Source organism: Dipodomys merriami, unplaced genomic scaffold (assembly GCF_024711535.1).
Source record: "Dipodomys merriami isolate MVZ:Mamm:240054 unplaced genomic scaffold, mDipMer1.0.p SCAF_6, whole genome shotgun sequence".
In the NCBI taxonomy this organism is placed as follows: domain Eukaryota; kingdom Metazoa; phylum Chordata; class Mammalia; order Rodentia; family Heteromyidae; genus Dipodomys; species Dipodomys merriami.
The window spans coordinates 6,660,001-6,666,129 of NW_027206179.1; positions in this window are offsets into that span (position 1 = coordinate 6,660,001).

A 6,129-nucleotide genomic window follows, 5' to 3' on the forward strand; every position below is an offset into this window, starting at 1 on the left:
TTCATCACCAACAAGCCAGAAGTGGAGCTGTGGCTGTCTGTAGTAAAGCACCAGACTTGAGTGTAAAAGCTCAAGGACAGCACCCAGGCCCTGAGTTCAAGCCCCGGGCCTGGCACCACTCAGTTGGAAGCAAGGATCTGTTTGGAAATGTGAGAATATTGGCATTCTAGGCCCTAGCCTGGCTCAAGGTATCATCCACAGCCCGCCATGGCTTCCTTCCATACTCTTTATTATTGTCCTGATGACAGAGCACCAGCAATAATCAGTGCTTAGAAATTTTATAGTCATTTTACATAGCAATTTTAAGACAGCTGGGCTCATGTTTAAATTCCTTTTATTAGTAGAGATTTCAAAGAAGTGTGTGTGTGTGTGTGTGTGTGTGTGTGTGTGTGTGTGTGTGTGTGTGTGTGTGTGTGTGTGTGTGTGTCAGGTCTGAAGCTTCAACTCAGGGCCTAGATGCTCTTACTTGGGATTTTTCCACTCAAGCCTAGCACTCTACCACTTGAGCCATAGCTCCACATCTGGCTTTTTGCTGATTAATTAGAGATAAGAGCCTTCTGGACTTTCCTACTTGTGCTGGCTTTCAACCGCAATCCCCAGATTCAGCCTGTTGAATAGCTAGGATTACAGACGGGAGCCACAGGTGCCAGGCAGGAATAGAAGTTTCTGTTGTTTTCTTCTTTCCTTCTCTCTACTTCTCCCTCCCTTCTTCTTTCCTCTTCCTGCATGTTCCTTTCCTAATTTCCCTCCTCTCCCAACAGGATCCCTCTATGTATCCTTAAGCTCACAATCTTCCTGCCTCAACCTCCACAGTGCTGGGATTATAGACATTCACTACTAGGCCTAAATTTATTATTGTTGTTATTGTCATTACTATTTATTGCAGTGCTGGGGCTGAAATCCTGGGCCTCACACATGCTAGGTAAGCACTCTACTATCGAGCCACACCTCCCCCCAAGCCCTGTAGAAAGACTTAAATTAACAAGGGCAATTGTTTAGCCAGGCACCCATAGCTCACACTTATAATCCTAGCTACTCAGGGGGCTCAGATCGGAGGATCATGGTTCAAAGCCAGCAACAGGCAGGAAAGTCCAGGGAATTCTTCTCTCCAATTAAGCACCAAAAGCCAGAAGTGGAGCTGTAGTTCAAGTGGTACAGCACCAGCCTTCAATAAGCTAACAGGAGCTGGAAAGGTGGCTCAATGGTAGAGTGCTTGCCTAGCATGCATGAAGCTCTGGGTTCAATTCCTCAGTACAGCATATACAGAAAAAGCTGGAAGTGGCGCTTTGGCTCAAGTGGTAGAGTGCTAGCCTTGAGGAAAAAGAAGCTCAGGGATAGTGTCCAGGCCCTGAGTTCAAGCCCCAGGACTGCCAAAAAAAAAAGCTAACGCCAAGCCCTGAGTTCAAGCTCCAGGACTAGCACCAAAATACATACATACATACATATATACATAAATACATAAATACATAAATAAATAAATATAACAAGATAGTTGAGCAGAGAGAACAGGGTTCTCCAAGACTCCAGTCCTCCTTTCCCAGCCCTGAAATGCACACAAATTTATACAATTCCTGCATTGTTACTATTCTACATCAGTATGGTATCATTGATACAATTAGTAAACTAATGCTGATACATTGTTGCTTACTGAGCAGAGACTTGCTTAAGAATTCTCCAGTTTTCCTGCAACTGCCCTTTTTATATCCCAGGGCCTGGGCTAAATAAAATGAATCAATCAATCTCCTTTTTGCTTATTTCCTTCCTCTCTCCCTCCCTTCCTTCCTCCCTTCCTTCCTTTCTTTCTTCCTTCCTTCCTTCCTTTTCTTTTCTCTCTTTTTTCTTTCTTTTAATTTTATTTCCTTCTCTCTTCCTTTCTCAGTGCTGGGTTGGGGTGGACTCAGGCACCTATGACATCGACCATTGACTTATCATGTCTCCCTAGATTCACTGGAATATTTTCTCAGACATTCCTTGTTCAATGACCTTGATAGTTTGGAGAAGGATGGGGTAGGTATTCTAGAGAATAGCTGTTTTTTTTTTTTTTTTTGGTTGGTTGTGAGGCTTGAACTCTGGGCCTGAGCGCTGTCCCTCAGCTCTTCAGCTCAAGGCTAACACTCTACCACTTGAGCTACAGTGCCACTTCCGGTTTTCTGGTGGTTAATTGGAGATAAGAGTTTCTTGGACTTTCCTGCCTGGGCTGGCTTTGAATGGTGATCCTCAGATCTCAGCCTCCTGAGTAGCTAGGATTACAGGTGTGAGCCACTGGCACCCAGCTTGGAGAATAGCTTTTGATTGGAAACTTTTCTGACAATTTTGTTGCCACAAAAAAGACTGGGCATAGATATTTGGGGCTGGAATATCCCAAAAGCTAACTGCCATCTTCATCACATGTGATAAAAAATACTGTCTTGCTGGGTGCTGGTGGCTCATGCCTGTAATCCTAGCTACTCAGGAGGCTGAGATCTGAGGATGGCAGAGCCAGGGGTGATCTTCAATGAAACACCAAAGAGCCAGAAGTGGAGCTGTGGCTCAAGTGGTAGCCTTAAGCAAAAAGAAGCTCAGGGAAGCATTTAGGCCCTCAGTTCAGGCCCCAGAACACACACACACACACACACACACACACACACACACACACACACACACACACACACACACACCCTTCTATCACTGGATTATAGGCTTGTGCCTGTGATCCAGAACACACACACACACACACACACACACACACACACACACCCTTCTATCACTGGATTATAGGCTTGTGCCTGTGATCCAAGCTGCTCAGGAGCATTTAGGCCCTCAGTTCAGGCCCCAGAACACACACACACACACACACACACACACACACACACACACACACACACACACACACACACACACACACACACACACACACCCCCTTCTATCACTGGATTATAGGCTTGTGCCTGTGATCCAAGCTGCTCAGGAGGCTGAAATCTGAAGGATTGTGGTCCATAAAGCCTGGCCTTTTATCTTACTTTATTTTTTATTTTTCCAGTCCTGGGACTTTAACTCAGGGCCTGGAAACTGTTCTTGAGTACTGGGCCAAATGCAAGGCTGCTGCTCTACCACTTGAGCCACAACTCCGTTTATTTGGAGCTGAGTCTCAAGAACACTTCTTGTCTGGGCTGGCTTGGAACTGTGATCCTCAGATCTCCCTCCCCTGGGTAGCTAGGATTACAGGCGTGAGCCACCAGTGTCTGGTCTCCCAGATGACTTTATGCAGATGCCTATGCTCCCCAAAATCCAGTCCTGAACCCTTGACCTACAAATGCTCTCTGTCATCCCCACCCCCAGCTGTCTAATGAGCTGCAAGTGAGGGAGGAGGAGGGAGGGAGGAATTTACAGGGGGGGGGGTGGTGAAGAAAGGCGGTGGGGAGAGTGTTGCCCAGCTAGACAGGGGACCCCTGTATGTGTCTGAGGCCGCCTTGGACCACAGGAACAGGCCCCGGGGGCCAGGTGGGACCTCAATTCCAGCCAGCCTGGCCTAGTGTGTGGGTGGGGCGATCTAGCCCAGCCTGGCTTTCCGGTTGGCCCGGTGTGGGGGCTGGGCTCTGAAGAGGCCTTTAGGAGCCTCAGCGGGGCCCCAGATACCTCCAGACGCCCCCACTTTGTTCCCTCTGCAGGTGAGGGCCTGTGGCCCCCTCCTAGGATGGAAAGCACGTGAGTGCGTATGTGTTCACCTGGTCACCTGGCGTCCTCCATGGGGATGGAGCTGCAGGCGTGGCTCCATCTGAGGTTTGCCCTTGGGGTCCGGCAGAAGTCAGGGAAACTTTCCCAGGACACCCCAAACTCACAGGAGGAACAGAGTGTGGAAGGAACATCTTCCATAGGACCCCAGGCCTCCTCTCCCCCACCTTTAAGCCACCCAGCTGGGGAAACTGAGGACCAGGACAGTAAGGCCCTTTGTTGAGGTGTTTTGGAGAAGCTACGCCCATGGTGTGAAACCTACCTGTGTGCTGCCACACACACACACACACACACACACACACACACTGGCCCTTTTGTGTGTTCCCACACCCAGCGGTGCCTGGACGGGCACATCCAGACAGGAGGGCACACGCCCCAGCTCCCCTCCCTCGGGCACACCCACTCACCTGCCGGTCACACGCTCTGGACCGTGAGACCCACGCCAAAACACACGTGTCAGCACGGCCCTGGAATGTGAACAAGGCCTTGCCTCGGGCCACCCTGCGGGGGACATATATAGTTTTTCCACATTGCATAAAGCACTTTATAAAGCCATGGGGGGGGCACACAGACTTGAACCTCTTATATAGGTTGTGTGTGTGTGTGTGTGTGTGTGTGTGTGTGTGTGTGTGTGTGTACATCAGAACTTGAACTCAGAGCTTTGAGGTCTTGCTCAGTTTTTTATTTTTGTTTTTCTTTTTTACTTTTTGCTCATGACTGGTGCTCTAACCACTTAAGTCATACCTATCTAGTCTGGTTTGATTTTGCTGGTTGATTGAAGATGGAATCTTGGGGAATTTTTCCTCCCAAGGCTGGCTTTGAACTGCAAACCTTCAGATCTCAGCCACTGGAGTTGCCAGGATTACAGGTGTAAGCCACCGGCACCTGGCCTAGGCACAAATATTTGTGCTTTCACTAGTACACATAGCTAAGAATCATATAGGAGATGTCTTGGCACAAAAGTACAGATTACACACAAGCAAATACTAAACAAGTATACACAAATAGAGGTTTAGGCACGTACACACTTAGTAAAATCCCATAATGAATTATACTCACATCCACAAACAACTGCACATTTGACACTTCATACCTTTGCAGCTGTGAGCCACCAGTGCTCAGCAAACTTTATAGTTTTAACTTTTTTTTTTTTTCAGTACAAAGGATTAAGCCTCAGGCCTCACACTTGCTAGGCAAGCATTCTACCACTGGAGCCACACCTCCAGTCTGGTTTTTAGCTGGTTATTTTGGAAATAGAGTTTCAAGGATTTTTTTTTTTTTTTTTTTTTGTCTGTTGTGGGCTTGAACTCTGGGCCTGGGCACTGTCCTTTAGCAATTTACTCAAGGCGAGTGCTCTACCACTACAGCCACAGCACCACTTCCAGTTTTCTGGTGGTTTATTGGAGATAAGAGTCTTATGGACTTCTGTCCGGGCTGGCTTTGAACCATGCTCCTCAGATCTCAGCCTCCTGAATAGCTAGTATTACAGGCATGAGCCACCAGCGCCTGGCTGAAGGATTTTTATTTTATTTTTTAACCTTCTATCCTCCAGGTCTTAGCTTCCTGAGTAGCTAGGATTACAGGTGTGAGCTAGAAATATGTAGCTTTATTAGTTGACTTTAAATCCTCTTAGATAACTTCTTTTTTTGTCGGTTGTGGGGCTTGACCTCTGGGCCTGAGCACTCACTGTCCCTCAGCTCTTCAGCTCAAGGCTAGCGCTCTACCATTTGAGCTACAGTGCCACTTCTGGTTTTCTGGTGGTTTATTGGAGATAAGAGTTTCACGGACTTTCTTGCCCGGGTTGGCTTTAAATGGTGATCCTCAGATCTCAGCCTCCTGAGTAGCTAAGATTACAGGTGTGAGCCACGAGTGCCTGGCAACTCTTAGATAACTTCTAATAAGGTATACAAAGTAGGGCTGGGAAGGTGGCTCAGTGGTAGAGCTCTTGCCTTGCATGCATGAAGCCCTGGGTTCAATTCCTCAGCACCACATAAGCAAAAAGAAAAAAAGCTGTAAGTGGTGCTGTAGCTCAAGTGGTAGAGCACTAGCCTTGAGCTGAAGAGCTGAGGGACAGCACCCAGGCCCAGAGTTCAGGCCCCACGACCAGACCCTCCCCCCCCCCCCCCCCCCCCCCGCAAAAAAAAGGTATACAAAGTAAATGTTGTGGGCAAGGTTGTTGCACTATGTCATGTAGGGGAAAAATAGTCCTTTCTTCTGTCCAAATGCACTTTGTTTCCAATCATTTTCAATCCATGTTTGATTGAATCTGTGGGAAACAAAATGAGATCTATATATGTACAGGAATACATTTAGAAAGTGTATCCACACCTGCACACAACAACACACAAACACATCCTCACCCACAGACAACCCAAACCCTTCCCCAACAAATACTGCATATATCACAAATAGGCAAGA